Source organism: Phyllobates terribilis, unplaced genomic scaffold (assembly GCF_046119375.1).
Source record: "Phyllobates terribilis strain yellow unplaced genomic scaffold, ASM4611937v1 Scaffold_66__1_contigs__length_7565176, whole genome shotgun sequence".
NCBI classification, from domain to species: Eukaryota; Metazoa; Chordata; class Amphibia; order Anura; family Dendrobatidae; genus Phyllobates; species Phyllobates terribilis.
The window spans coordinates 46,674-74,609 of record NW_027362826.1 but is presented as its reverse complement, the minus strand read 5'-3'; the positions used below and the strand labels follow the sequence as shown (position 1 = coordinate 74,609).

Below are 27,936 nucleotides of genomic sequence, written 5' to 3'. Positions count from 1 at the left end.
AAGCAAAATGAACAAAAAACATTGAATTCAATTCTTTCTGATTTTAGAAACTGCATTAAAGAAGGGGTGCACCGGTCCTGGAGATACTGCAATACCAGGTCAATGCGTGGAGTGGACAGAGCAAGCTCTTTTTCCATCTCCCTGTTCTAAAAATCCATTTAATATATGGTCCCCAGATAGGGGACGTATCAGATATTAAACTGATAAGAACAGATACTACACTTGATCTTAGCCAAAAGGCCGAGAAGCGATAACCAGAATTGGTTTCAAACTACGGAGCCACCCAAGGATCCTGAAAAGTCCATTTGTGGAGATGAGCTCCTGGACTCCCGTTAAGAAGACATGTTGTCAACCTCTAGATCCCTTACATGCCTGCACTTTTCGGCTTGCTGCTGCTGCAATCCACGCGTTTTAGATCTGCATAACTCCACCTCTTTAAAAACAGCACCTTCACCCCCTGCTGTTCCCACCCGCCTCAACACCGTTGGAAGGGAGGAGAACCAATTAAGGCGGGGGGTGGGGTGGAACGAGCAGCTGTCTACCCTTAGCAGGAGGGCTCCTGATTACATACCTCTCCTGCTGCTGCTGCTGCTGGCTGTCCAGCAGCAGACTGAAGGTGGCTGCTGCTGTGCACAGGTATATAAAGGCTCAGAGCCTATTATGACACGCGCAGCCAGCGTTCCATTGCCACATTCCATCTACTGCAGGCAGGATACCTGGCTGGCTGAATGTCGCTGAGAAGCTCACAGAGACCGCCATAAGCAACAGTTTAACAGAATGCCACAGACTAATCAACCAAACTTTTTGGGTTGGGTTCTCTTTTATAGTCTGCAGGCATTAAATGAAAGAAGTCAGTGTTCCAGCAGAAGGAGACAACGTTTCAGAAAAGGCATTGTAGCAAACCAAAAAAGAAATTTTAAGCGCAGCAGAGTAACCAGCGCACATACCTGTTAGCTCAGGTGAGTTTAAAAGGCTGCTGTTGATAACAAGGGCATTTGCTAAATAGATGGTGTGTGTGCAACAATATACTGAAAGGTCAATTATATTGTGCAGCTTATCTCACCACCTGTAGTTATTTAGGTGAAAGCTCCAAAATGCTTGCCTAATATGTCTGTTTATCCAAAAGGAAGTAAAAAGGGAGAGCTAGAAAGATAGCATTGCATCACATTACATGGCAATGCAATGCACAGTTGCTGAAGTTGAACCAAAATGAGCTTGTAATCTGGCTTCTGCAACTTTGAACATGAAAAATCCAATGAGGAGAAGAAAAGCAAAGCCTAAGAGTCCATCCCAAAATCCGACAAACAAGCAAAATGAACAAAAAACATTGAATTCAATTCTTTCTGATTTTAGAAACTGCATTAAAGAAGGGGTGCACCGGTCCTGGAGATACTGCAATACCAGGTCAATGCGTGGAGTGGACAGAGCAAGCTCTTTTTCCATCTCCCTGTTCTAAAAATCCATTTAATATATGGTCCCCAGATAGGGGACGTATCAGATATTAAACTGATAAGAACAGATACTACACTTGATCTTAGCCAAAAGGCCGAGAAGCGATAACCAGAATTGGTTTCAAACTACGGAGCCACCCAAGGATCCTGAAAAGTCCATTTGTGGAGATGAGCTCCTGGACTCCCGTTAAGAAGACATGTTGTCAACCTCTAGATCCCTTACATGCCTGCACTTTTCGGCTTGCTGCTGCTGTAATCCACGCGTTTTAGATCTGCATAACTCCACCTCTTTAAACACAGCACCTTCACCCCCTGCTGTTCCCACCCGCCTCAACACCGTTGGAAGGGAGGAGAACCAATTAAGGCGGGGGGTGGGGTGGAACGAGCAGCTGTCTACCCTTAGCAGGAGGGCTCCTGATTACATACCTCTCCTGCTGCTGCTGCTGCTGGCTGTCCAGCAGCAGACTGAAGGTGGCTGCTGCTGTGCACAGGTATATAAAGGCTCAGAGCCTATTATGACATGCGCAGCCAGCGTTCCATTGCCACATTCCATCTACTGCAGGCAGGATACCTGGCTGGCTGAATGTCGCTGAGAAGCTCACAGAGACCGCCATAAGCAACAGTTTAACAGAATGCCACAGACTAATCAACCAAACTTTTTGGGTTGGGTTCTCTTTTATAGTCTGCAGGCATTAAATGAAAGAAGTCAGTGTTCCAGCAGAAGGAGACAACGTTTCAGAAAAGGCATTGTAGCAAACCAAAAAAGAAATTTTAAGCGCAGCAGAGTAACCAGCGCACATACCTGTTAGCTCAGGTGAGTTTAAAAGGCTGCTGTTGATAACAAGGGCATTTGCTAAATAGATGGTGTGTGTGCAACAATATACTGAAAGGTCAATTATATTGTGCAGCTTATCTCACCACCTGTAGTTATTTAGGTGAAAGCTCCAAAATGCTTGCCTAATATGTCTGTTTATCCAAAAGGAAGTAAAAAGGGAGAGCTAGAAAGATAGCATTGCATCACATTACATGGCAATGCAATGCACAGTTGCTGAAGTTGAACCAAAATGAGCTTGTAATCTGGCTTCTGCAACTTTGAACATGAAAAATCCAATGAGGAGAAGAAAAGCAAAGCCAAAGAGTCCATCCCAAAATCCGACAAACAAGCAAAATGAACAAAAAACATTGAATTCAATTCTTTCTGATTTTAGAAACTGCATTAAAGAAGGGGTGCACCGGTCCTGGAGATACTGCAATACCAGGTCAATGCGTGGAGTGGACAGAGCAAGCTCTTTTTCCATCTCCCTGTTCTAAAAATCCATTTAATATATGGTCCCCAGATAGGGGACGTATCAGATATTAAACTGATAAGAACAGATACTACACTTGATCTTAGCCAAAAGGCCGAGAAGCGATAACCAGAATTGGTTTCAAACTACGGAGCCACCCAAGGATCCTGAAAAGTCCATTTGTGGAGATGAGCTCCTGGACTCCCGTTAAGAAGACATGTTGTCAACCTCTAGATCCCTTACATGCCTGCACTTTTCGGCTTGCTGCTGCTGCAATCCACGCGTTTTAGATCTGCATAACTCCACCTCTTTAAACACAGCACCTTCACCCCCTGCTGTTCCCACCCGCCTCAACACCGTTGGAAGGGAGGAGAACCAATTAAGGCGGGGGGTGGGGTGGAACGAGCAGCTGTCTACCCTTAGCAGGAGGGCTCCTGATTACATACCTCTCCTGCTGCTGCTGCTGCTGGCTGTCCAGCAGCAGACTGAAGGTGGCTGCTGCTGTGCACAGGTATATAAAGGCTCAGAGCCTATTATGACACGCGCAGCCAGCGTTCCATTGCCACATTCCATCTACTGCAGGCAGGATACCTGGCTGGCTGAATGTCGCTGAGAAGCTCACAGAGACCGCCATAAGCAACAGTTTAACAGAATGCCACAGACTAATCAACCAAACTTTTTGGGTTGGGTTCTCTTTTATAGTCTGCAGGCATTAAATGAAAGAAGTCAGTGTTCCAGCAGAAGGAGACAACGTTTCAGAAAAGGCATTGTAGCAAACCAAAAAAGAAATTTTAAGCGCAGCAGAGTAACCAGCGCACATACCTGTTAGCTCAGGTGAGTTTAAAAGGCTGCTGTTGATAACAAGGGCATTTGCTAAATAGATGGTGTGTGTGCAACAATATACTGAAAGGTCAATTATATTGTGCAGCTTATCTCACCACCTGTAGTTATTTAGGTGAAAGCTCCAAAATGCTTGCCTAATATGTCTGTTTATCCAAAAGGAAGTAAAAAGGGAGAGCTAGAAAGATAGCATTGCATCACATTACATGGCAATGCAATGCACAGTTGCTGAAGTTGAACCAAAATGAGCTTGTAATCTGGCTTCTGCAACTTTGAACATGAAAAATCCAATGAGGAGAAGAAAAGCAAAGCCAAAGAGTCCATCCCAAAATCCGACAAACAAGCAAAATGAACAAAAAACATTGAATTCAATTCTTTCTGATTTTAGAAACTGCATTAAAGAAGGGGTGCACCGGTCCTGGAGATACTGCAATACCAGGTCAATGCGTGGAGTGGACAGAGCAAGCTCTTTTTCCATCTCCCTGTTCTAAAAATCCATTTAATATATGGTCCCCAGATAGGGGACGTATCAGATATTAAACTGATAAGAACAGATACTACACTTGATCTTAGCCAAAAGGCCGAGAAGCGATAACCAGAATTGGTTTCAAACTACGGAGCCACCCAAGGATCCTGAAAAGTCCATTTGTGGAGATGAGCTCCTGGACTCCCGTTAAGAAGACATGTTGTCAACCTCTAGATCCCTTACATGCCTGCACTTTTCGGCTTGCTGCTGCTGCAATCCACGCGTTTTAGATCTGCATAACTCCACCTCTTTAAACACAGCACCTTCACCCCCTGCTGTTCCCACCCGCCTCAACACCGTTGGAAGGGAGGAGAACCAATTAAGGCGGGGGGTGGGGTGGAACGAGCAGCTGTCTACCCTTAGCAGGAGGGCTCCTGATTACATACCTCTCCTGCTGCTGCTGCTGCTGGCTGTCCAGCAGCAGACTGAAGGTGGCTGCTGCTGTGCACAGGTATATAAAGGCTCAGAGCCTATTATGACACGCGCAGCCAGCGTTCCATTGCCACATTCCATCTACTGCAGGCAGGATACCTGGCTGGCTGAATGTCGCTGAGAAGCTCACAGAGACCGCCATAAGCAACAGTTTAACAGAATGCCACAGACTAATCAACCAAACTTTTTGGGTTGGGTTCTCTTTTATAGTCTGCAGGCATTAAATGAAAGAAGTCAGTGTTCCAGCAGAAGGAGACAACGTTTCAGAAAAGGCATTGTAGCAAACCAAAAAAGAAATTTTAAGCGCAGCAGAGTAACCAGCGCACATACCTGTTAGCTCAGGTGAGTTTAAAAGGCTGCTGTTGATAACAAGGGCATTTGCTAAATAGATGGTGTGTGTGCAACAATATACTGAAAGGTCAATTATATTGTGCAGCTTATCTCACCACCTGTAGTTATTTAGGTGAAAGCTCCAAAATGCTTGCCTAATATGTCTGTTTATCCAAAAGGAAGTAAAAAGGGAGAGCTAGAAAGATAGCATTGCATCACATTACATGGCAATGCAATGCACAGTTGCTGAAGTTGAACCAAAATGAGCTTGTAATCTGGCTTCTGCAACTTTGAACATGAAAAATCCAATGAGGAGAAGAAAAGCAAAGCCAAAGAGTCCATCCCAAAATCCGACAAACAAGCAAAATGAACAAAAAACATTGAATTCAATTCTTTCTGATTTTAGAAACTGCATTAAAGAAGGGGTGCACCGGTCCTGGAGATACTGCAATACCAGGTCAATGCGTGGAGTGGACAGAGCAAGCTCTTTTTCCATCTCCCTGTTCTAAAAATCCATTTAATATATGGTCCCCAGATAGGGGACGTATCAGATATTAAACTGATAAGAACAGATACTACACTTGATCTTAGCCAAAAGGCCGAGAAGCGATAACCAGAATTGGTTTCAAACTACGGAGCCACCCAAGGATCCTGAAAAGTCCATTTGTGGAGATGAGCTCCTGGACTCCCGTTAAGAAGACATGTTGTCAACCTCTAGATCCCTTACATGCCTGCACTTTTCGGCTTGCTGCTGCTGCTATCCACGCGTTTTAGATCTGCATAACTCCACCTCTTTAAACACAGCACCTTCACCCCCTGCTGTTCCCACCCGCCTCAACACCGTTGGAAGGGAGGAGAACCAATTAAGGCGGGGGATGGGGTGGAACGAGCAGCTGTCTACCCTTAGCAGGAGGGCTCCTGATTACATACCTCTCCTGCTGCTGCTGCTGCTGGCTGTCCAGCAGCAGACTGAAGGTGGCTGCTGCTGTGCACAGGTATATAAAGGCTCAGAGCCTATTATGACATGCGCAGCCAGCGTTCCATTGCCACATTCCATCTACTGCAGGCAGGATACCTGGCTGGCTGAATGTCGCTGAGAAGCTCACAGAGACCGCCATAAGCAACAGTTTAACAGAATGCCACAGACTAATCAACCAAACTTTTTGGGTTGGGTTCTCTTTTATAGTCTGCAGGCATTAAATGAAAGAAGTCAGTGTTCCAGCAGAAGGAGACAACGTTTCAGAAAAGGCATTGTAGCAAACCAAAAAAGAAATTTTAAGCGCAGCAGAGTAACCAGCGCACATACCTGTTAGCTCAGGTGAGTTTAAAAGGCTGCTGTTGATAACAAGGGCATTTGCTAAATAGATGGTGTGTGTGCAACAATATACTGAAAGGTCAATTATATTGTGCAGCTTATCTCACCACCTGTAGTTATTTAGGTGAAAGCTCCAAAATGCTTGCCTAATATGTCTGTTTATCCAAAAGGAAGTAAAAAGGGAGAGCTAGAAAGATAGCATTGCATCACATTACATGGCAATGCAATGCACAGTTGCTGAAGTTGAACCAAAATGAGCTTGTAATCTGGCTTCTGCAACTTTGAACATGAAAAATCCAATGAGGAGAAGAAAAGCAAAGCCAAAGAGTCCATCCCAAAATCCGACAAACAAGCAAAATGAACAAAAAACATTGAATTCAATTCTTTCTGATTTTAGAAACTGCATTAAAGAAGGGGTGCACCGGTCCTGGAGATACTGCAATACCAGGTCAATGCGTGGAGTGGACAGAGCAAGCTCTTTTTCCATCTCCCTGTTCTAAAAATCCATTTAATATATGGTCCCCAGATAGGGGACGTATCAGATATTAAACTGATAAGAACAGATACTACACTTGATCTTAGCCAAAAGGCCGAGAAGCGATAACCAGAATTGGTTTCAAACTACGGAGCCACCCAAGGATCCTGAAAAGTCCATTTGTGGAGATGAGCTCCTGGACTCCCGTTAAGAAGACATGTTGTCAACCTCTAGATCCCTTACATGCCTGCACTTTTCGGCTTGCTGCTGCTGCTATCCACGCGTTTTAGATCTGCATAACTCCACCTCTTTAAACACAGCACCTTCACCCCCTGCTGTTCCCACCCGCCTCAACACCGTTGGAAGGGAGGAGAACCAATTAAGGCGGGGGGTGGGGTGGAACGAGCAGCTGTCTACCCTTAGCAGGAGGGCTCCTGATTACATACCTCTCCTGCTGCTGCTGCTGCTGGCTGTCCAGCAGCAGACTGAAGGTGGCTGCTGCTGTGCACAGGTATATAAAGGCTCAGAGCCTATTATGACATGCGCAGCCAGCGTTCCATTGCCACATTCCATCTACTGCAGGCAGGATACCTGGCTGGCTGAATGTCGCTGAGAAGCTCACAGAGACCGCCATAAGCAACAGTTTAACAGAATGCCACAGACTAATCAACCAAACTTTTTGGGTTGGGTTCTCTTTTATAGTCTGCAGGCATTAAATGAAAGAAGTCAGTGTTCCAGCAGAAGGAGACAACGTTTCAGAAAAGGCATTGTAGCAAACCAAAAAAGAAATTTTAAGCGCAGCAGAGTAACCAGCGCACATACCTGTTAGCTCAGGTGAGTTTAAAAGGCTGCTGTTGATAACAAGGGCATTTGCTAAATAGATGGTGTGTGTGCAACAATATACTGAAAGGTCAATTATATTGTGCAGCTTATCTCACCACCTGTAGTTATTTAGGTGAAAGCTCCAAAATGCTTGCCTAATATGTCTGTTTATCCAAAAGGAAGTAAAAAGGGAGAGCTAGAAAGATAGCATTGCATCACATTACATGGCAATGCAATGCACAGTTGCTGAAGTTGAACCAAAATGAGCTTGTAATCTGGCTTCTGCAACTTTGAACATGAAAAATCCAATGAGGAGAAGAAAAGCAAAGCCAAAGAGTCCATCCCAAAATCCGACAAACAAGCAAAATGAACAAAAAACATTGAATTCAATTCTTTCTGATTTTAGAAACTGCATTAAAGAAGGGGTGCACCGGTCCTGGAGATACTGCAATACCAGGTCAATGCGTGGAGTGGACAGAGCAAGCTCTTTTTCCATCTCCCTGTTCTAAAAATCCATTTAATATATGGTCCCCAGATAGGGGACGTATCAGATATTAAACTGATAAGAACAGATACTACACTTGATCTTAGCCAAAAGGCCGAGAAGCGATAACCAGAATTGGTTTCAAACTACGGAGCCACCCAAGGATCCTGAAAAGTCCATTTGTGGAGATGAGCTCCTGGACTCCCGTTAAGAAGACATGTTGTCAACCTCTAGATCCCTTACATGCCTGCACTTTTCGGCTTGCTGCTGCTGCAATCCACGCGTTTTAGATCTGCATAACTCCACCTCTTTAAACACAGCACCTTCACCCCCTGCTGTTCCCACCCGCCTCAACACCGTTGGAAGGGAGGAGAACCAATTAAGGCGGGGGGTGGGGTGGAACGAGCAGCTGTCTACCCTTAGCAGGAGGGCTCCTGATTACATACCTCTCCTGCTGCTGCTGCTGCTGGCTGTCCAGCAGCAGACTGAAGGTGGCTGCTGCTGTGCACAGGTATATAAAGGCTCAGAGCCTATTATGACACGCGCAGCCAGCGTTCCATTGCCACATTCCATCTACTGCAGGCAGGATACCTGGCTGGCTGAATGTCGCTGAGAAGCTCACAGAGACCGCCATAAGCAACAGTTTAACAGAATGCCACAGACTAATCAACCAAACTTTTTGGGTTGGGTTCTCTTTTATAGTCTGCAGGCATTAAATGAAAGAAGTCAGTGTTCCAGCAGAAGGAGACAACGTTTCAGAAAAGGCATTGTAGCAAACCAAAAAAGAAATTTTAAGCGCAGCAGAGTAACCAGCGCACATACCTGTTAGCTCAGGTGAGTTTAAAAGGCTGCTGTTGATAACAAGGGCATTTGCTAAATAGATGGTGTGTGTGCAACAATATACTGAAAGGTCAATTATATTGTGCAGCTTATCTCACCACCTGTAGTTATTTAGGTGAAAGCTCCAAAATGCTTGCCTAATATGTCTGTTTATCCAAAAGGAAGTAAAAAGGGAGAGCTAGAAAGATAGCATTGCATCACATTACATGGCAATGCAATGCACAGTTGCTGAAGTTGAACCAAAATGAGCTTGTAATCTGGCTTCTGCAACTTTGAACATGAAAAATCCAATGAGGAGAAGAAAAGCAAAGCCAAAGACTCCATCCCAAAATCCGACAAACAAGCAAAATGAACAAAAAACATTGAATTCAATTCTTTCTGATTTTAGAAACTGCATTAAAGAAGGGGTGCACCGGTCCTGGAGATACTGCAATACCAGGTCAATGCGTGGAGTGGACAGAGCAAGCTCTTTTTCCATCTCCCTGTTCTAAAAATCCATTTAATATATGGTCCCCAGATAGGGGACGTATCAGATATTAAACTGATAAGAACAGATACTACACTTGATCTTAGCCAAAAGGCCGAGAAGCGATAACCAGAATTGGTTTCAAACTACGGAGCCACCCAAGGATCCTGAAAAGTCCATTTGTGGAGATGAGCTCCTGGACTCCCGTTAAGAAGACATGTTGTCAACCTCTAGATCCCTTACATGCCTGCACTTTTCGGCTTGCTGCTGCTGCTGCAATCCACGCGTTTTAGATCTGCATAACTCCACCTCTTTAAACACAGCACCTTCACCCCCTGCTGTTCCCACCCGCCTCAACACCGTTGGAAGGGAGGAGAACCAATTAAGGCGGGGGGTGGGGTGGAACGAGCAGCTGTCTACCCTTAGCAGGAGGGCTCCTGATTACATACCTCTCCTGCTGCTGCTGCTGCTGGCTGTCCAGCAGCAGACTGAAGGTGGCTGCTGCTGTGCACAGGTATATAAAGGCTCAGAGCCTATTATGACACGCGCAGCCAGCGTTCCATTGCCACATTCCATCTACTGCAGGCAGGATACCTGGCTGGCTGAATGTCGCTGAGAAGCTCACAGAGACCGCCATAAGCAACAGTTTAACAGAATGCCACAGACTAATCAACCAAACTTTTTGGGCTGGGTTCTCTTTTATAGTCTGCAGGCATTAAATGAAAGAAGTCAGTGTTCCAGCAGAAGGAGACAACGTTTCAGAAAAGGCATTGTAGCAAACCAAAAAAGAAATTTTAAGCGCAGCAGAGTAACCAGCGCACATACCTGTTAGCTCAGGTGAGTTTAAAAGGCTGCTGTTGATAACAAGGGCATTTGCTAAATAGATGGTGTGTGTGCAACAATATACTGAAAGGTCAATTATATTGTGCAGCTTATCTCACCACCTGTAGTTATTTAGGTGAAAGCTCCAAAATGCTTGCCTAATATGTCTGTTTATCCAAAAGGAAGTAAAAAGGGAGAGCTAGAAAGATAGCATTGCATCACATTACATGGCAATGCAATGCACAGTTGCTGAAGTTGAACCAAAATGAGCTTGTAATCTGGCTTCTGCAACTTTGAACATGAAAAATCCAATGAGGAGAAGAAAAGCAAAGCCAAAGAGTCCATCCCAAAATCCGACAAACAAGCAAAATGAACAAAAAACATTGAATTCAATTCTTTCTGATTTTAGAAACTGCATTAAAGAAGGGGTGCACCGGTCCTGGAGATACTGCAATACCAGGTCAATGCGTGGAGTGGACAGAGCAAGCTCTTTTTCCATCTCCCTGTTCTAAAAATCCATTTAATATATGGTCCCCAGATAGGGGACGTATCAGATATTAAACTGATAAGAACAGATACTACACTTGATCTTAGCCAAAAGGCCGAGAAGCGATAACCAGAATTGGTTTCAAACTACGGAGCCACCCAAGGATCCTGAAAAGTCCATTTGTGGAGATGAGCTCCTGGACTCCCGTTAAGAAGACATGTTGTCAACCTCTAGATCCCTTACATGCCTGCACTTTTCGGCTTGCTGCTGCTGCAATCCACGCGTTTTAGATCTGCATAACTCCACCTCTTTAAACACAGCACCTTCACCCCCTGCTGTTCCCACCCGCCTCAACACCGTTGGAAGGGAGGAGAACCAATTAAGGCGGGGGGTGGGGTGGAACGAGCAGCTGTCTACCCTTAGCAGGAGGGCTCCTGATTACATACCTCTCCTGCTGCTGCTGCTGCTGGCTGTCCAGCAGCAGACTGAAGGTGGCTGCTGCTGTGCACAGGTATATAAAGGCTCAGAGCCTATTATGACACGCGCAGCCAGCGTTCCATTGCCACATTCCATCTACTGCAGGCAGGATACCTGGCTGGCTGAATGTCGCTGAGAAGCTCACAGAGACCGCCATAAGCAACAGTTTAACAGAATGCCACAGACTAATCAACCAAACTTTTTGGGTTGGGTTCTCTTTTATAGTCTGCAGGCATTAAATGAAAGAAGTCAGTGTTCCAGCAGAAGGAGACAACGTTTCAGAAAAGGCATTGTAGCAAACCAAAAAAGAAATTTTAAGCGCAGCAGAGTAACCAGCGCACATACCTGTTAGCTCAGGTGAGTTTAAAAGGCTGCTGTTGATAACAAGGGCATTTGCTAAATAGATGGTGTGTGTGCAACAATATACTGAAAGGTCAATTATATTGTGCAGCTTATCTCACCACCTGTAGTTATTTAGGTGAAAGCTCCAAAATGCTTGCCTAATATGTCTGTTTATCCAAAAGGAAGTAAAAAGGGAGAGCTAGAAAGATAGCATTGCATCACATTACATGGCAATGCAATGCACAGTTGCTGAAGTTGAACCAAAATGAGCTTGTAATCTGGCTTCTGCAACTTTGAACATGAAAAATCCAATGAGGAGAAGAAAAGCAAAGCCAAAGAGTCCATCCCAAAATCCGACAAACAAGCAAAATGAACAAAAAACATTGAATTCAATTCTTTCTGATTTTAGAAACTGCATTAAAGAAGGGGTGCACCAGTCCTGGAGATACTGCAATACCAGGTCAATGCGTGGAGTGGACAGAGCAAGCTCTTTTTCCATCTCCCTGTTCTAAAAATCCATTTAATATATGGTCCCCAGATAGGGGACGTATCAGATATTAAACTGATAAGAACAGATACTACACTTGATCTTAGCCAAAAGGCCGAGAAGCGATAACCAGAATTGGTTTCAAACTACGGAGCCACCCAAGGATCCTGAAAAGTCCATTTGTGGAGATGAGCTCCTGGACTCCCGTTAAGAAGACATGTTGTCAACCTCTAGATCCCTTACATGCCTGCACTTTTCGGCTTGCTGCTGCTGCTATCCACGCGTTTTAGATCTGCATAACTCCACCTCTTTAAACACAGCACCTTCACCCCCTGCTGTTCCCACCCGCCTCAACACCGTTGGAAGGGAGGAGAACCAATTAAGGCGGGGGGTGGGGTGGAACGAGCAGCTGTCTACCCTTAGCAGGAGGGCTCCTGATTACATACCTCTCCTGCTGCTGCTGCTGCTGGCTGTCCAGCAGCAGACTGAAGGTGGCTGCTGCTGTGCACAGGTATATAAAGGCTCAGAGCCTATTATGACATGCGCAGCCAGCGTTCCATTGCCACATTCCATCTACTGCAGGCAGGATACCTGGCTGGCTGAATGTCGCTGAGAAGCTCACAGAGACCGCCATAAGCAACAGTTTAACAGAATGCCACAGACTAATCAACCAAACTTTTTGGGTTGGGTTCTCTTTTATAGTCTGCAGGCATTAAATGAAAGAAGTCAGTGTTCCAGCAGAAGGAGACAACGTTTCAGAAAAGGCATTGTAGCAAACCAAAAAAGAAATTTTAAGCGCAGCAGAGTAACCAGCGCACATACCTGTTAGCTCAGGTGAGTTTAAAAGGCTGCTGTTGATAACAAGGGCATTTGCTAAATAGATGGTGTGTGTGCAACAATATACTGAAAGGTCAATTATATTGTGCAGCTTATCTCACCACCTGTAGTTATTTAGGTGAAAGCTCCAAAATGCTTGCCTAATATGTCTGTTTATCCAAAAGGAAGTAAAAAGGGAGAGCTAGAAAGATAGCATTGCATCACATTACATGGCAATGCAATGCACAGTTGCTGAAGTTGAACCAAAATGAGCTTGTAATCTGGCTTCTGCAACTTTGAACATGAAAAATCCAATGAGGAGAAGAAAAGCAAAGCCAAAGAGTCCATCCCAAAATCCGACAAACAAGCAAAATGAACAAAAAACATTGAATTCAATTCTTTCTGATTTTAGAAACTGCATTAAAGAAGGGGTGCACCGGTCCTGGAGATACTGCAATACCAGGTCAATGCGTGGAGTGGACAGAGCAAGCTCTTTTTCCATCTCCCTGTTCTAAAAATCCATTTAATATATGGTCCCCAGATAGGGGACGTATCAGATATTAAACTGATAAGAACAGATACTACACTTGATCTTAGCCAAAAGGCCGAGAAGCGATAACCAGAATTGGTTTCAAACTACGGAGCCACCCAAGGATCCTGAAAAGTCCATTTGTGGAGATGAGCTCCTGGACTCCCGTTAAGAAGACATGTTGTCAACCTCTAGATCCCTTACATGCCTGCACTTTTCGGCTTGCTGCTGCTGCAATCCACGCGTTTTAGATCTGCATAACTCCACCTCTTTAAACACAGCACCTTCACCCCCTGCTGTTCCCACCCGCCTCAACACCGTTGGAAGGGAGGAGAACCAATTAAGGCGGGGGGTGGGGTGGAACGAGCAGCTGTCTACCCTTAGCAGGAGGGCTCCTGATTACATACCTCTCCTGCTGCTGCTGCTGCTGGCTGTCCAGCAGCAGACTGAAGGTGGCTGCTGCTGTGCACAGGTATATAAAGGCTCAGAGCCTATTATGACACGCGCAGCCAGCGTTCCATTGCCACATTCCATCTACTGCAGGCAGGATACCTGGCTGGCTGAATGTCGCTGAGAAGCTCACAGAGACCGCCATAAGCAACAGTTTAACAGAATGCCACAGACTAATCAACCAAACTTTTTGGGTTGGGTTCTCTTTTATAGTCTGCAGGCATTAAATGAAAGAAGTCAGTGTTCCAGCAGAAGGAGACAACGTTTCAGAAAAGGCATTGTAGCAAACCAAAAAAGAAATTTTAAGCGCAGCAGAGTAACCAGCGCACATACCTGTTAGCTCAGGTGAGTTTAAAAGGCTGCTGTTGATAACAAGGGCATTTGCTAAATAGATGGTGTGTGTGCAACAATATACTGAAAGGTCAATTATATTGTGCAGCTTATCTCACCACCTGTAGTTATTTAGGTGAAAGCTCCAAAATGCTTGCCTAATATGTCTGTTTATCCAAAAGGAAGTAAAAAGGGAGAGCTAGAAAGATAGCATTGCATCACATTACATGGCAATGCAATGCACAGTTGCTGAAGTTGAACCAAAATGAGCTTGTAATCTGGCTTCTGCAACTTTGAACATGAAAAATCCAATGAGGAGAAGAAAAGCAAAGCCAAAGAGTCCATCCCAAAATCCGACAAATAAGCAAAATGAACAAAAAACATTGAATTCAATTCTTTCTGATTTTAGAAACTGCATTAAAGAAGGGGTGCACCGGTCCTGGAGATACTGCAATACCAGGTCAATGCGTGGAGTGGACAGAGCAAGCTCTTTTTCCATCTCCCTGTTCTAAAAATCCATTTAATATATGGTCCCCAGATAGGGGACGTATCAGATATTAAACTGATAAGAACAGATACTACACTTGATCTTAGCCAAAAGGCCGAGAAGCGATAACCAGAATTGGTTTCAAACTACGGAGCCACCCAAGGATCCTGAAAAGTCCATTTGTGGAGATGAGCTCCTGGACTCCCGTTAAGAAGACATGTTGTCAACCTCTAGATCCCTTACATGCCTGCACTTTTCGGCTTGCTGCTGCTGCAATCCACGCGTTTTAGATCTGCATAACTCCACCTCTTTAAACACAGCACCTTCACCCCCTGCTGTTCCCACCCGCCTCAACACCGTTGGAAGGGAGGAGAACCAATTAAGGCGGGGGGTGGGGTGGAACGAGCAGCTGTCTACCCTTAGCAGGAGGGCTCCTGATTACATACCTCTCCTGCTGCTGCTGCTGCTGGCTGTCCAGCAGCAGACTGAAGGTGGCTGCTGCTGTGCACAGGTATATAAAGGCTCAGAGCCTATTATGACACGCGCAGCCAGCGTTCCATTGCCACATTCCATCTACTGCAGGCAGGATACCTGGCTGGCTGAATGTCGCTGAGAAGCTCACAGAGACCGCCATAAGCAACAGTTTAACAGAATGCCACAGACTAATCAACCAAACTTTTTGGGTTGGGTTCTCTTTTATAGTCTGCAGGCATTAAATGAAAGAAGTCAGTGTTCCAGCAGAAGGAGACAACGTTTCAGAAAAGGCATTGTAGCAAACCAAAATAGAAATTTTAAGCGCAGCAGAGTAACCAGCGCACATACCTGTTAGCTCAGGTGAGTTTAAAAGGCTGCTGTTGATAACAAGGGCATTTGCTAAATAGATGGTGTGTGTGCAACAATATACTGAAAGGTCAATTATATTGTGCAGCTTATCTCACCACCTGTAGTTATTTAGGTGAAAGCTCCAAAATGCTTGCCTAATATGTCTGTTTATCCAAAAGGAAGTAAAAAGGGAGAGCTAGAAAGATAGCATTGCATCACATTACATGGCAATGCAATGCACAGTTGCTGAAGTTGAACCAAAATGAGCTTGTAATCTGGCTTCTGCAACTTTGAACATGAAAAATCCAATGAGGAGAAGAAAAGCAAAGCCAAAGAGTCCATCCCAAAATCCGACAAACAAGCAAAATGAACAAAAAACATTGAATTCAATTCTTTCTGATTTTAGAAACTGCATTAAAGAAGGGGTGCACCGGTCCTGGAGATACTGCAATACCAGGTCAATGCGTGGAGTGGACAGAGCAAGCTCTTTTTCCATCTCCCTGTTCTAAAAATCCATTTAATATATGGTCCCCAGATAGGGGACGTATCAGATATTAAACTGATAAGTACAGATACTACACTTGATCTTAGCCAAAAGGCCGAGAAGCGATAACCAGAATTGGTTTCAAACTACGGAGCCACCCAAGGATCCTGAAAAGTCCATTTGTGGAGATGAGCTCCTGGACTCCCGTTAAGAAGACATGTTGTCAACCTCTAGATCCCTTACATGCCTGCACTTTTCGGCTTGCTGCTGCTGCAATCCACGCGTTTTAGATCTGCATAACTCCACCTCTTTAAACACAGCACCTTCACCCCCTGCTGTTCCCACCCGCCTCAACACCGTTGGAAGGGAGGAGAACCAATTAAGGCGGGGGGTGGGGTGGAACGAGCAGCTGTCTACCCTTAGCAGGAGGGCTCCTGATTACATACCTCTCCTGCTGCTGCTGCTGCTGGCTGTCCAGCAGCAGACTGAAGGTGGCTGCTGCTGTGCACAGGTATATAAAGGCTCAGAGCCTATTATGACACGCGCAGCCAGCGTTCCATTGCCACATTCCATCTACTGCAGGCAGGATACCTGGCTGGCTGAATGTCGCTGAGAAGCTCACAGAGACCGCCATAAGCAACAGTTTAACAGAATGCCACAGACTAATCAACCAAACTTTTTGGGCTGGGTTCTCTTTTATAGTCTGCAGGCATTAAATGAAAGAAGTCAGTGTTCCAGCAGAAGGAGACAACGTTTCAGAAAAGGCATTGTAGCAAACCAAAAAAGAAATTTTAAGCGCAGCAGAGTAACCAGCGCACATACCTGTTAGCTCAGGTGAGTTTAAAAGGCTGCTGTTGATAACAAGGGCATTTGCTAAATAGATGGTGTGTGTGCAACAATATACTGAAAGGTCAATTATATTGTGCAGCTTATCTCACCACCTGTAGTTATTTAGGTGAAAGCTCCAAAATGCTTGCCTAATATGTCTGTTTATCCAAAAGGAAGTAAAAAGGGAGAGCTAGAAAGATAGCATTGCATCACATTACATGGCAATGCAATGCACAGTTGCTGAAGTTGAACCAAAATGAGCTTGTAATCTGGCTTCTGCAACTTTGAACATGAAAAATCCAATGAGGAGAAGAAAAGCAAAGCCAAAGAGTCCATCCCAAAATCCGACAAACAAGCAAAATGAACAAAAAACATTGAATTCAATTCTTTCTGATTTTAGAAACTGCATTAAAGAAGGGGTGCACCGGTCCTGGAGATACTGCAATACCAGGTCAATGCGTGGAGTGGACAGAGCAAGCTCTTTTTCCATCTCCCTGTTTTAAAAATCCATTTAATATATGGTCCCCAGATAGGGGACGTATCAGATATTAAACTGATAAGAACAGATACTACACTTGATCTTAGCCAAAAGGCCGAGAAGCGATAACCAGAATTGGTTTCAAACTACGGAGCCACCCAAGGATCCTGAAAAGTCCATTTGTGGAGATGAGCTCCTGGACTCCCGTTAAGAAGACATGTTGTCAACCTCTAGATCCCTTACATGCCTGCACTTTTCGGCTTGCTGCTGCTGCAATCCACGCGTTTTAGATCTGCATAACTCCACCTCTTTAAACACAGCACCTTCACCCCCTGCTGTTCCCACCCGCCTCAACACCGTTGGAAGGGAGGAGAACCAATTAAGGCGGGGGGTGGGGTGGAACGAGCAGCTGTCTACCCTTAGCAGGAGGGCTCCTGATTACATACCTCTCCTGCTGCTGCTGCTGCTGGCTGTCCAGCAGCAGACTGAAGGTGGCTGCTGCTGTGCACAGGTATATAAAGGCTCAGAGCCTATTATGACACGCGCAGCCAGCGTTCCATTGCCACATTCCATCTACTGCAGGCAGGATACCTGGCTGGCTGAATGTCGCTGAGAAGCTCACAGAGACCGCCATAAGCAACAGTTTAGCAGAATGCCACAGACTAATCAACCAAACTTTTTGGGTTGGGTTCTCTTTTATAGTCTGCAGGCATTAAATGAAAGAAGTCAGTGTTCCAGCAGAAGGAGACAACGTTTCAGAAAAGGCATTGTAGCAAACCAAAAAAGAAATTTTAAGCGCAGCAGAGTAACCAGCGCACATACCTGTTAGCTCAGGTGAGTTTAAAAGGCTGCTGTTGATAACAAGGGCATTTGCTAAATAGATGGTGTGTGTGCAACAATATACTGAAAGGTCAATTATATTGTGCAGCTTATCTCACCACCTGTAGTTATTTAGGTGAAAGCTCCAAAATGCTTGCCTAATATGTCTGTTTATCCAAAAGGAAGTAAAAAGGGAGAGCTAGAAAGATAGCATTGCATCACATTACATGGCAATGCAATGCACAGTTGCTGAAGTTGAACCAAAATGAGCTTGTAATCTGGCTTCTGCAACTTTGAACATGAAAAATCCAATGAGGAGAAGAAAAGCAAAGCCAAAGAGTCCATCCCAAAATCCGACAAACAAGCAAAATGAACAAAAAACATTGAATTCAATTCTTTCTGATTTTAGAAACTGCATTAAAGAAGGGGTGCACCGCTCCTGGAGATACTGCAATACCAGGTCAATGCGTGGAGTGGACAGAGCAAGCTCTTTTTCCATCTCCCTGTTCTAAAAATCCATTTAATATATGGTCCCCAGATAGGGGACGTATCAGATATTAAACTGATAAGAACAGATACTACACTTGATCTTAGCCAAAAGGCCGAGAAGCGATAACCAGAATTGGTTTCAAACTACGGAGCCACCCAAGGATCCTGAAAAGTCCATTTGTGGAGATGAGCTCCTGGACTCCCGTTAAGAAGACATGTTGTCAACCTCTAGATCCCTTACATGCCTGCACTTTTCGGCTTGCTGCTGCTGCAATCCACGCGTTTTAGATCTGCATAACTCCACCTCTTTAAACACAGCACCTTCACCCCCTGCTGTTCCCACCCGCCTCAACACCGTTGGAAGGGAGGAGAACCAATTAAGGCGGGGGGTGGGGTGGAACGAGCAGCTGTCTACCCTTAGCAGGAGGGCTCCTGATTACATACCTCTCCTGCTGCTGCTGCTGCTGGCTGTCCAGCAGCAGACTGAAGGTGGCTGCTGCTGTGCACAGGTATATAAAGGCTCAGAGCCTATTATGACACGCGCAGCCAGCGTTCCATTGCCACATTCCATCTACTGCAGGCAGGATACCTGGCTGGCTGAATGTCGCTGAGAAGCTCACAGAGACCGCCATAAGCAACAGTTTAACAGAATGCCACAGACTAATCAACCAAACTTTTTGGGTTGGGTTCTCTTTTATAGTCTGCAGGCATTAAATGAAAGAAGTCAGTGTTCCAGCAGAAGGAGACAACGTTTCAGAAAAGGCATTGTAGCAAACCAAAAAAGAAATTTTAAGCGCAGCAGAGTAACCAGCGCACATACCTGTTAGCTCAGGTGAGTTTAAAAGGCTGCTGTTGATAACAAGGGCATTTGCTAAATAGATGGTGTGTGTGCAACAATATACTGAAAGGTCAATTATATTGTGCAGCTTATCTCACCACCTGTAGTTATTTAGGTGAAAGCTCCAAAATGCTTGCCTAATATGTCTGTTTATCCAAAAGGAAGTAAAAAGGGAGAGCTAGAAAGATAGCATTGCATCACATTACATGGCAATGCAATGCACAGTTGCTGAAGTTGAACCAAAATGAGCTTGTAATCTGGCTTCTGCAACTTTGAACATGAAAAATCCAATGAGGAGAAGAAAAGCAAAGCCAAAGAGTCCATCCCAAAATCCGACAAACAAGCAAAATGAACAAAAAACATTGAATTCAATTCTTTCTGATTTTAGAAACTGCATTAAAGAAGGGGTGCACCGGTCCTGGAGATACTGCAATACCAGGTCAATGCGTGGAGTGGACAGAGCAAGCTCTTTTTCCATCTCCCTGTTCTAAAAATCCATTTAATATATGGTCCCCAGATAGGGAACGTATCAGATATTAAACTGATAAGAACAGATACTACACTTGATCTTAGCCAAAAGGCCGAGAAGCGATAACCAGAATTGGTTTCAAACTACGGAGCCACCCAAGGATCCTGAAAAGTCCATTTGTGGAGATGAGCTCCTGGACTCCCGTTAAGAAGACATGTTGTCAACCTCTAGATCCCTTACATGCCTGCACTTTTCGGCTTGCTGCTGCTGCAATCCACGCGTTTTAGATCTGCATAACTCCACCTCTTTAAACACAGCACCTTCACCCCCTGCTGTTCCCACCCGCCTCAACACCGTTGGAAGGGAGGAGAACCAATTAAGGCGGGGGGTGGGGTGGAACGAGCAGCTGTCTACCCTTAGCAGGAGGGCTCCTGATTACATACCTCTCCTGCTGCTGCTGCTGCTGGCTGTCCAGCAGCAGACTGAAGGTGGCTGCTGCTGTGCACAGGTATATAAAGGCTCAGAGCCTATTATGACACGCGCAGCCAGCGTTCCATTGCCACATTCCATCTACTGCAGGCAGGATACCTGGCTGGCTGAATGTCGCTGAGAAGCTCACAGAGACCGCCATAAGCAACAGTTTAACAGAATGCCACAGACTAATCAACCAAACTTTTTGGGTTGGGTTCTCTTTTATAGTCTGCAGGCATTAAATGAAAGAAGTCAGTGTTCCAGCAGAAGGAGACAACGTTTCAGAAAAGGCATTGTAGCAAACCAAAAAAGAAATTTTAAGCGCAGCAGAGTAACCAGCGCACATACCTGTTAGCTCAGGTGAGTTTAAAAGGCTGCTGTTGATAACAAGGGCATTTGCTAAATAGATGGTGTGTGTGCAACAATATACTGAAAGGTCAATTATATTGTGCAGCTTATCTCACCACCTGTAGTTATTTAGGTGAAAGCTCCAAAATGCTTGCCTAATATGTCTGTTTATCCAAAAGGAAGTAAAAAGGGAGAGCTAGAAAGATAGCATTGCATCACATTACATGGCAATGCAATGCACAGTTGCTGAAGTTGAACCAAAATGAGCTTGTAATCTGGCTTCTGCAACTTTGAACATGAAAAATCCAATGAGGAGAAGAAAAGCAAAGCCAAAGAGTCCATCCCAAAATCCGACAAACAAGCAAAATGAACAAAAAACATTGAATTCAATTCTTTCTGATTTTAGAAACTGCATTAAAGAAGGGGTGCACCGGTCCTGGAGATACTGCAATACCAGGTCAATGCGTGGAGTGGACAGAGCAAGCTCTTTTTCCATCTCCCTGTTCTAAAAATCCATTTAATATATGGTCCCCAGATAGGGGACGTATCAGATATTAAACTGATAAGAACAGATACTACACTTGATCTTAGCCAAAAGGCCGAGAAGCGATAACCAGAATTGGTTTCAAACTACGGAGCCACCCAAGGATCCTGAAAAGTCCATTTGTGGAGATGAGCTCCTGGACTCCCGTTAAGAAGACATGTTGTCAACCTCTAGATCCCTTACATGCCTGCACTTTTCGGCTTGCTGCTGCTGCAATCCACGCGTTTTAGATCTGCATAACTCCACCTCTTTAAACACAGCACCTTCACCCCCTGCTGTTCCCACCCGCCTCAACACCGTTGGAAGGGAGGAGAACCAATTAAGGCGGGGGGTGGGGTGGACCGAGCAGCTGTCTACCCTTAGCAGGAGGGCTCCTGATTACATACCTCTCCTGCTGCTGCTGCTGCTGGCTGTCCAGCAGCAGACTGAAGGTGGCTGCTGCTGTGCACAGGTATATAAAGGCTCAGAGCCTATTATGACACGCGCAGCCAGCGTTCCATTGCCACATTCCATCTACTGCAGGCAGGATACCTGGCTGGCTGAATGTCGCTGAGAAGCTCACAGAGACCGCCATAAGCAACAGTTTAACAGAATGCCACAGACTAATCAACCAAACTTTTTGGGTTGGGTTCTCTTTTATAGTCTGCAGGCATTAAATGAAAGAAGTCAGTGTTCCAGCAGAAGGAGACAACGTTTCAGAAAAGGCATTGTAGCAAACCAAAAAAGAAATTTTAAGCGCAGCAGAGTAACCAGCGCACATACCTGTTAGCTCAGGTGAGTTTAAAAGGCTGCTGTTGATAACAAGGGCATTTGCTAAATAGATGGTGTGTGTGCAACAATATACTGAAAGGTCAATTATATTGTGCAGCTTATCTCACCACCTGTAGTTATTTAGGTGAAAGCTCCAAAATGCTTGCCTAATATGTCTGTTTATCCAAAAGGAAGTAAAAAGGGAGAGCTAGAAAGATAGCATTGCATCACATTACATGGCAATGCAATGCACAGTTGCTGAAGTTGAACCAAAATGAGCTTGTAATCTGGCTTCTGCAACTTTGAACATGAAAAATCCAATGAGGAGAAGAAAAGCAAAGCCAAAGAGTCCATCCCAAAATCCGACAAACAAGCAAAATGAACAAAAAACATTGAATTCAATTCTTTCTGATTTTAGAAACTGCATTAAAGAAGGGGTGCACCGGTCCTGGAGATACTGCAATACCAGGTCAATGCGTGGAGTGGACAGAGCAAGCTCTTTTTCCATCTCCCTGTTCTAAAAATCCATTTAATATATGGTCCCCAGATAGGGGACGTATCAGATATTAAACTGATAAGAACAGATTTTTTTTTTCGAAAGCCCGAATTCGTGTACAAAACCCGAGTGCGCTTAAAAAAGTGACAAGTGCCACAAAAAAAGTGCACTAGGATGCTGGTCTTCTTGAAACCCTCTCCAAAAGGAGAAGGGTCCCCCAAACCATTCCCCGTCCCTCCGAGCCAAAAGGCCACAGCGAGGAACAGGGACAAAAAGCCACCTCCAGCCGAAGCCAGAGGCGACCCAATCATACCCCCAGCACCTGCCCGAGTTCTCACCCGAGCAAGGCACTGGGAGCCAAAGACTGTGCTCCCCTCCCGGAAGAGGGGAGCCAACAACGCTCTCCTCCCGAAAGAGGAGAGCCAGGGGGGTTCAGGGGGGAGCGGAACCTGATGGCCACACACTTCCCCCCTAGACCTGCCAAGAGAGGAACCCGTAAGGGAACCGCATCCCGACAAAATCCTAGTAGGACGTGACACACGTGAATAAGTGGACACACAGTGACAAAGAAATTAAATAAATAGTGAAGGTTTCACAGTATAATACTGCCCGGACCTTCAACCGGGAATTGAAAAATTCCCCATCCTAAGGCCAGAAGGCCCGGAATAAGGGTGTGTGCGAAGAAAGAAAATTTGAAGTGCTTGTGCAAATGTGCCATAAACTCAAGTGGGGTTCCCAATCCCAGTGAGTTAAGGCACCCCAGGGTCACCACTCCTGGGGCACTTCACACTTCGGGCTTTCGATTTTCCCCGGCCCAATGGCGTCGATCCTGGGGGGCCATGCTTTCCACCAGATGACTATATTAGCCACCTGGCGTACTAACAAGCGCCTAAACCCCAGTGTGCATAATGTATCAATCTACTAGGGCGGCCAACATCCAAAACCGCCTTTTCGAAAGATACTACACTTGATCTTAGCCAAAAGGCCGAGAAGCGATAACCAGAATTGGTTTCAAACTACGGAGCCACCCAAGGATCCTGAAAAGTCCATTTGTGGAGATGAGCTCCTGGACTCCCGTTAAGAAGACATGTTGTCAACCTCTAGATCCCTTACATGCCTGCACTTTTCGGCTTGCTGCTGCTGCAATCCACGCGTTTTAGATCTGCATAACTCCACCTCTTTAAACACAGCACCTTCACCCCCTGCTGTTCCCACCCGCCTCAACACCGTTGGAAGGGAGGAGAACCAATTAAGGCGGGGGGTGGGGTGGAACGAGCAGCTGTCTACCCTTAGCAGGAGGGCTCCTGATTACATACCTCTCCTGCTGCTGCTGCTGCTGGCTGTCCAGCAGCAGACTGAAGGTGGCTGCTGCTGTGCACAGGTATATAAAGGCTCAGAGCCTATTATGACACGCGCAGCCAGCGTTCCATTGCCACATTCCATCTACTGCAGGCAGGATACCTGGCTGGCTGAATGTCGCTGAGAAGCTCACAGAGACCGCCATAAGCAACAGTTTAACAGAATGCCACAGACTAATCAACCAAACTTTTTGGGTTGGGTTCTCTTTTATAGTCTGCAGGCATTAAATGAAAGAAGTCAGTGTTCCAGCAGAAGGAGACAACGTTTCAGAAAAGGCATTGTAGCAAACCAAAAAAGAAATTTTAAGCGCAGCAGAGTAACCAGCGCACATACCTGTTAGCTCAGGTGAGTTTAAAAGGCTGCTGTTGATAACAAGGGCATTTGCTAAATAGATGGTGTGTGTGCAACAATATACTGAAAGGTCAATTATATTGTGCAGCTTATCTCACCACCTGTAGTTATTTAGGTGAAAGCTCCAAAATGCTTGCCTAATATGTCTGTTTATCCAAAAGGAAGTAAAAAGGGAGAGCTAGAAAGATAGCATTGCATCACATTACATGGCAATGCAATGCACAGTTGCTGAAGTTGAACCAAAATGAGCTTGTAATCTGGCTTCTGCAACTTTGAACATGAAAAATCCAATGAGGAGAAGAAAAGCAAAGCCAAAGAGTCCATCCCAAAATCCGACAAACAAGCAAAATGAACAAAAAACATTGAATTCAATTCTTTCTGATTTTAGAAACTGCATTAAAGAAGGGGTGCACCGGTCCTGGAGATACTGCAATACCAGGTCAATGCGTGGAGTGGACAGAGCAAGCTCTTTTTCCATCTCCCTGTTCTAAAAATCCATTTAATATATGGTCCCCAGATAGGGGACGTATCAGATATTAAACTGATAAGAACAGATTTTTTGATTGAATATATCTTTTATTAGCACAAAAAATAAGTTAACAGACAGTGTACAGTGCCGCAGCCCAGTACACACAGAATTCTACATCATATTTACATAGCATGAGGATACGACGCACTAACTAGACACATCACACCCCTATGCTACACAAAACACTCAATCTGAAAGAAAAAGCATGTCAATCAATACAGTACGACGAACCGTGATAAGGGATGGGGATTGGGAAAAAGGGGATGGGGAGGGGAAAATCACAGGCCCGAAGCTTTATTGAAAGACAAGACACATAAGGGGAGAGGGGGAGGAGGGGTTTAGTCCTCGTCCTCGTCCTCCGGACCGTCCATGATGGAATAGTCTCTGAGCAGGCTGTGGATCAGCCTGCGGCAGTCCTGGATGGACATCCTCTCCCTCCTCAAGATGAGCCGGTTCCTGGCGACCCAAACGGCATCCTTGAAGCAGTTCATAAGGCGCCAAGCCTCCTGGATGGCTCCGATGGTATGAACCCCAGGGAAGAGTCCGTAAAGCACAGAATGGTGCGATAGGCTCGCCCTGGGGACAGAGTTCCTCAGGTCGTCCTCAAGTGCAGTCAATAGGCGCTGTGCAAATCCGCAGTCCCAAAAAGTGTGCAAAGATGTTTCCTCCACGAAGGGGCACCTTGGGCAGTACCGGGTCTTGCACAGGTTCCGGGCATGCATGAATGACCGGACGGGCAGTCCGCCCTGAATCGCCATCCACGACAAGTCCTTGTGCCCGTTGGTCAGCCTGTCAGACGACACATTTGTCCACACAGTCTCCAGCGTGTCCTGGTGAAGTCCTGTGATGTTCTCCACGTCATCCTTGGCTCTGATTAGCTTGTGGATAGTTTTGGGCTTCCACAAGTCGGGCTTGAGTCCCTCCAGTTGATGCTCCCCCACAAATCGAACGACGTCTCCGTAGAACCATGGCGTCGTCCAGTTGTAGGGGAAGGAGCTGTCCCACTTGTCCCAGCCGAGTCGCCTCCAAAGAGGAAGCAGGAAGAAGCGAGACATGGACCTGCCCGCGGAGCCATTCTTGACTTGCAAAGTCCGGCGGACACAATCACACACAAAAGAGGATCGCAGGAGGGTGGGGATATCTGGAACGCCCTTCCCACCCTTGCGAGGCTCCTTGTACATGACGGCCCGCCTGACTCTGTCCATCTTGGATCCCCAGACAAAGTGAAACACTGTCCTGGTAATGGCCCTGCACACAGTGACGTGTGGGGGCCAGGCCTGCGCCGTGTACTGCAAGACGGGCAGGACCTCATTACGCAGGACGAGTGCCTTACCCTCACAAGTGAGGTGTCTGAGGCTCCAGAGTCCGATCCGTTGCTTCACCTTGGCCAAGCGTTCTTGCCAGGACTTGAGGGCCGCTCCTTCCTTCCCGAACCAGACTCCCAGCACCTTGAGGAAATCCGGTTGAATGTTGAAGGGGAAGGGGGCGGAGGAGGCCGGCTGCCAATCCCCGAAGAGCATGGCTTCCGACTTCCTGCAGTTGACTTTGGCCCCTGAAGCCCGGCCGAACCTCTCACACGTCTGGACGAGGGCGTCGACTGAACCACGATCAGCGCAGAAGACGGTGACGTCGTCCATGTAGAGCGAGCACTTGACCTCGTGTCGTCCCGGACCCGGTGCGGTGATCCCTCTGATCTCTCCATTCTGCCGGATAGCCTCTGCGAAGAGTTCTATAACACAAACAAAAAGAAGAGGTGATAGAGGGCAGCCTTGTCTGACCCCAGAGAGGACAGGGAAGGGGTCAGTCTTCCAGCCGTTCACCAACACCGAGCTGTGGATATCAAAATACATCAGACGGACATACGAACAAAACATGTTACCCAAACCTAACCGGTGCAGAGCTCGGCCCATGAACTCGTGGGAAACCCGGTCGAAGGCCTTCTCCTGATCCAAGGAGACCAGGGCCGCGTGTGCGCGGCGGACCTTGATGTACTCGACCGTGTCCCGCACGAGAGCGAGGCTGTCTGCGATGCGACGTCCAGGGATGCCGCAGGTCTGGTCCGGGTGGATGATCCGTCCGATGACCGTCTTAAGTCGTGTCGCCATCGTCTTGGCCAGGATCTTGTAGTCCACGTTGAGCAGAGTGATGGGACGCCAATTCCTCAGGTCGCACCTCTCTCCATTCCGCTTGTACAGGATCGTGACCATTCCTTCCCTCAAAGATGGAGGCATTCTACCCTCCACCACCATCTCCTCGTACAGGTCCAACAGGTCCGGACAGATGAGGTCTCCCAGCGCTACATAGAGCTCCGCTGGAAGACCATCACTGCCCGGGGTCCTGCCGGTCCTAAAGGATTTAGCGGCAGAGAGCAATTCGCCCACCATCAGAGGTTTGTCCAAGGCTGCCGTGCCTGCAGGATCAAGATGGTTAGTGATACCTGACAGGAACTTATCAGCAGCGTCGGGGTCGGTAGTCTTGTGGGAGTAGAGTTCGCTGTAGAAGTCGCTGACGACCCTCATCACGTCCTCCTTCCCACGTCGCATGTTTCCGCTCTCGTCTCGCAGCTCGTTCAGGGGCGTGTGACCGGCATGAAGTTTCCTGAAAAAGAATGAGTTACATTTCTCACCCTTCTCCAGATTCTCCACTTTGGAACGGAAGATGATTCGCTTGGACTCCTCCTCAAAGTGCCTTTTCAGGCTCTTCTTGGTCTCCTCCAGCTCCTCCCTCACGTCCCAGCCGCAGTGAAGAAGGTCCTGCAGCGACCGCAGCTCGCGCTGCAGCCCTCTGAAGTCCCTCCTCTTCTCACACTCCTGTTGTCGACCCTTGGCCTGAAAGAAACAGCGAAACTCAAGTTTAACATATTCCCACCAATCAGAGACTGTTTGGAAGCTACCCTTGTAGGACTGCCACATTGCGTAGGCTGCTCTCAGCTCCTCCACGACTTCATCCTGAGCCAGCAGAGCACAATTCAGCTTCCAGGAGCCGGGGCCGGACGGAAAACCGTCGCCGAGGACACCTTGTAAGTGAATGGCTCTGTGGTCGGAGAAGAAGCAGGAGACCATCGAGTGCCTACTCTGCCTGACTGCCCGAGAGGTGAACACAAAGTCAATCCTGGAGCGGAGTGAGCCATCGGGTCGGCTCCACGAATAGTTCGTGGAGCCTCTCCCCATGGAGCCCACCACGTCCTGAAGAGAGGCCTCGGTTACCATCTCGATGAGCAGCTTGGACGTGATGTCCAACTTGGCAGATGTGCCAGAACTACGACCGTCCTCCTCGATGGGGCAGTTGAAATCCCCGGCCATCACTAAGGTCCTGGTGGTGGCAAGCTGAAGCCGCAGGGTCTGGAAAAGCTCCAAACGCTCATTCT

The 27,936-nt window shown here is 46.4% G+C and overlaps 18 non-coding genes and 2 pseudogenes across 18 annotated transcripts; all 20 read right to left on the bottom strand.

The window, feature by feature from the left end:
• Window positions 1–61: 61 nt before the first annotated feature.
• Window positions 62–252, bottom strand: LOC141194273 (U2 spliceosomal RNA). The gene has a single exon (XR_012267059.1). It is a non-coding gene; the product is annotated as a U2 spliceosomal RNA (small nuclear RNA).
• Window positions 253–1,367: 1,115 nt separating this feature from the next.
• On the bottom strand, window positions 1,368–1,558 carry LOC141194262 (U2 spliceosomal RNA). Its single transcript, XR_012267048.1, has one exon. It is a non-coding gene; the product is annotated as a U2 spliceosomal RNA (small nuclear RNA).
• Window positions 1,559–2,673: 1,115 nt separating this feature from the next.
• LOC141194250 (U2 spliceosomal RNA) lies at window positions 2,674–2,864 on the bottom strand. The gene has a single exon (XR_012267037.1). It is a non-coding gene; the product is annotated as a U2 spliceosomal RNA (small nuclear RNA).
• Window positions 2,865–3,979: 1,115 nt separating this feature from the next.
• LOC141194237 (U2 spliceosomal RNA) lies at window positions 3,980–4,170 on the bottom strand. The gene has a single exon (XR_012267025.1). It is a non-coding gene; the product is annotated as a U2 spliceosomal RNA (small nuclear RNA).
• A 1,115-nt stretch (window positions 4,171–5,285) lies between these two features.
• Window positions 5,286–5,476, bottom strand: LOC141194226 (U2 spliceosomal RNA). Its single transcript, XR_012267014.1, has one exon. It is a non-coding gene; the product is annotated as a U2 spliceosomal RNA (small nuclear RNA).
• A 1,115-nt stretch (window positions 5,477–6,591) lies between these two features.
• On the bottom strand, window positions 6,592–6,782 carry LOC141194214 (U2 spliceosomal RNA). Its single transcript, XR_012267003.1, has one exon. It is a non-coding gene; the product is annotated as a U2 spliceosomal RNA (small nuclear RNA).
• Window positions 6,783–7,897: 1,115 nt separating this feature from the next.
• LOC141194203 (U2 spliceosomal RNA) lies at window positions 7,898–8,088 on the bottom strand. Its single transcript, XR_012266992.1, has one exon. It is a non-coding gene; the product is annotated as a U2 spliceosomal RNA (small nuclear RNA).
• A 1,115-nt stretch (window positions 8,089–9,203) lies between these two features.
• LOC141194190 (U2 spliceosomal RNA) lies at window positions 9,204–9,394 on the bottom strand. The gene has a single exon (XR_012266981.1). It is a non-coding gene; the product is annotated as a U2 spliceosomal RNA (small nuclear RNA).
• A 1,118-nt stretch (window positions 9,395–10,512) lies between these two features.
• Window positions 10,513–10,703, bottom strand: LOC141194179 (U2 spliceosomal RNA). The gene has a single exon (XR_012266970.1). It is a non-coding gene; the product is annotated as a U2 spliceosomal RNA (small nuclear RNA).
• Window positions 10,704–11,818: 1,115 nt separating this feature from the next.
• Window positions 11,819–12,009, bottom strand: LOC141194249 (U2 spliceosomal RNA). Its single transcript, XR_012267036.1, has one exon. It is a non-coding gene; the product is annotated as a U2 spliceosomal RNA (small nuclear RNA).
• Window positions 12,010–13,124: 1,115 nt separating this feature from the next.
• On the bottom strand, window positions 13,125–13,315 carry LOC141194167 (U2 spliceosomal RNA). Its single transcript, XR_012266958.1, has one exon. It is a non-coding gene; the product is annotated as a U2 spliceosomal RNA (small nuclear RNA).
• Window positions 13,316–14,430: 1,115 nt separating this feature from the next.
• Window positions 14,431–14,621, bottom strand: LOC141194155 (U2 spliceosomal RNA). The gene has a single exon (XR_012266946.1). It is a non-coding gene; the product is annotated as a U2 spliceosomal RNA (small nuclear RNA).
• A 1,115-nt stretch (window positions 14,622–15,736) lies between these two features.
• On the bottom strand, window positions 15,737–15,927 carry LOC141193566 (U2 spliceosomal RNA). The gene has a single exon (XR_012266473.1). It is a non-coding gene; the product is annotated as a U2 spliceosomal RNA (small nuclear RNA).
• A 1,115-nt stretch (window positions 15,928–17,042) lies between these two features.
• On the bottom strand, window positions 17,043–17,233 carry LOC141194236 (U2 spliceosomal RNA). The gene has a single exon (XR_012267024.1). It is a non-coding gene; the product is annotated as a U2 spliceosomal RNA (small nuclear RNA).
• A 1,115-nt stretch (window positions 17,234–18,348) lies between these two features.
• Window positions 18,349–18,539, bottom strand: LOC141193885 (U2 spliceosomal RNA). Its single transcript, XR_012266690.1, has one exon. It is a non-coding gene; the product is annotated as a U2 spliceosomal RNA (small nuclear RNA).
• A 1,115-nt stretch (window positions 18,540–19,654) lies between these two features.
• LOC141194258 (U2 spliceosomal RNA) lies at window positions 19,655–19,845 on the bottom strand. Its single transcript, XR_012267045.1, has one exon. It is a non-coding gene; the product is annotated as a U2 spliceosomal RNA (small nuclear RNA).
• Window positions 19,846–20,960: 1,115 nt separating this feature from the next.
• On the bottom strand, window positions 20,961–21,151 carry LOC141194144 (U2 spliceosomal RNA). Its single transcript, XR_012266935.1, has one exon. It is a non-coding gene; the product is annotated as a U2 spliceosomal RNA (small nuclear RNA).
• A 1,115-nt stretch (window positions 21,152–22,266) lies between these two features.
• On the bottom strand, window positions 22,267–22,446 carry LOC141193654 (U2 spliceosomal RNA; annotated as a pseudogene).
• Window positions 22,447–23,235: 789 nt separating this feature from the next.
• LOC141193792 (U2 spliceosomal RNA) lies at window positions 23,236–23,327 on the bottom strand (annotated as a pseudogene).
• Window positions 23,328–24,442: 1,115 nt separating this feature from the next.
• On the bottom strand, window positions 24,443–24,635 carry LOC141193618 (U2 spliceosomal RNA). Its single transcript, XR_012266522.1, has one exon. It is a non-coding gene; the product is annotated as a U2 spliceosomal RNA (small nuclear RNA).
• Window positions 24,636–27,936: the final 3,301 nt, after the last annotated feature.